Below are 1,770 nucleotides of genomic sequence, written 5' to 3'. Positions count from 1 at the left end.
TATAATGGCCGGCGCTGGGCATCGATCCGCGTACTGAAAAGTCCGACCAGTAATCAAACTCTTGATCCCCATAGATCATTGTAAGAGCAACAACTCCTGAGATCTTTGAAAACTATTACCATCTCAACAGTGAACCTGCTAAGCTGCGCACACCGTCACCCGTCAAGATAATGCCATATTCTTGGCGACAGCGATATAGGCCTACCGTACAGATACAGATACAGACAGGTCACGCCGTGACTCCAAACACCTCCCGCTGACACTATATTTGCCATCTCGAGTCCCAGCAAAATTACCAACGAACTCCCCGCACTATTTATTACTTCTTTTTTTTTTTATTGTTTATTATTTATTTATTTATTTTTTATTTACCGGCTGACGAACTCCCACCCCCAAAATTATCGTATGCAACGATTACCAGTGTCGTTCGATGACATTTTCGTCGGGATCTCCGCGAAGCAGTGAGCATCGTGTCGATGGAGGATCGACTGACGACCAGCGGCTACTTCAGTCGATTTATAATGTGATCCGCCTTCTTATCACAGAGACCGCGCCGGAGTAATTACAATCAATTTAACGACAACATGAGAAAACAATTAGGTTAAAAAAAAAAATAACAAGGCTTGCAAAACAATTGGAATGTGTCAACAGCAATGCTAGCGCGTACACACACAGTGACGCACACTGACACTGACACACACACGCACACACTGACTACTGACACACACCCCAACACCCAGACTTTCATGAGAACAATACCACTGAAACCAAGTCTGGTTACGATTCACATTTTTTTGCCATGACTTAGTTACTGGAAGCACGTACTGTACCTGGCATTGCAGTGTGGAACTATTATCAAATTGGTGAAAAACTGAACTTGGTGACGTTTGTATATGGCTGCTTTAAGTTTACCTTAGCACAGGAAAGACCCCGTTTTCGCTCAAACAAAATGAGATACCCCCAGCCATACTGACTAACTACAACAATTAAGTGTTAGAAAAGTAAAGGAAAACACACTATTATATATTTCGCTGCCTTACATAACTTCTTTACTCACCAGAGGCAGATCACTGGTCGACGTTCTAGCAGCTCAAACTGTGCGGAAGGAACGAATGCTGTTTACAGATACCGAGTAGTTCCTGGAACCAACTTTCAAACGTTTCAGTTTCAGTTTCAGTAGCTCCGAGGAGGCGTCACTGCGTTCGGACAAATCCATATACGCTACACCACATCTGCCAAGCTGAGATGCCTGACCAGCAGCGTAACCCAACGCGCTTAGTCAGGCTTTGAAAAAAAAAAAATAAAAATAAAAGGGTGAATAAATAATAGATAAATACATAAAAAAAACCCAACAAAAAACTACTACCACTACTAATAATATGTATAAGGCGCAAAAACTTGATGAAGTCAACTATAAGTGTACATAAATAAATAAATGAATAAATAAATATGATATATATATATATATATATATATATATATATATGGTGGTTTGTGTCCATCGAGATCGATGATGACCATCGTTGTCATGTAGCTGGGGGATGGGGGGAGGGTGGTGGGGGGGGGGGGGATGCTCATGAATCTGTCTGTGAATGCGCAGATGGCTGAATAGTCCAATCTGTGCACGAAATGTTCGCTGACAGTTGGGGCAGACAAAGACAGGCATATCATTGTCAGGGAGCTTGTTTGCCCGTGACTTTCTGGCCTGCCTCTTCTGAACAGCTGCAGCAATCCTGCTGGCTTCACACAACTTGGCGCCTTTGTATACAG

The 1,770-nt window shown here is 42.6% G+C and overlaps 1 protein-coding gene across 2 annotated transcripts in view; it reads right to left on the bottom strand.

Annotated features, from left to right (window-relative positions):
- Positions 1-1,255, bottom strand: part of LOC143275422 (uncharacterized) — a 20,177-nt gene extending 18,922 nt beyond the window's left edge. For both annotated transcript variants that reach the window (XM_076579504.1, XM_076579503.1), the window contains exon 1: positions 1,058-1,255. The gene's annotated coding sequence lies outside the window, so the exon portion shown is untranslated. The remainder of the gene's footprint in view (positions 1-1,057) is intronic.
- Between the last annotated feature and the right edge of the window lie 515 nt (positions 1,256-1,770).

This window comes from Babylonia areolata, chromosome 30 (assembly GCF_041734735.1).
Source record: "Babylonia areolata isolate BAREFJ2019XMU chromosome 30, ASM4173473v1, whole genome shotgun sequence".
Classification (NCBI taxonomy): Eukaryota; Metazoa; Mollusca; class Gastropoda; order Neogastropoda; family Buccinidae; genus Babylonia; species Babylonia areolata.
Note: the sequence above shows the minus strand (reverse complement) of the source record. Positions and strands in the feature narration are given on the sequence as shown.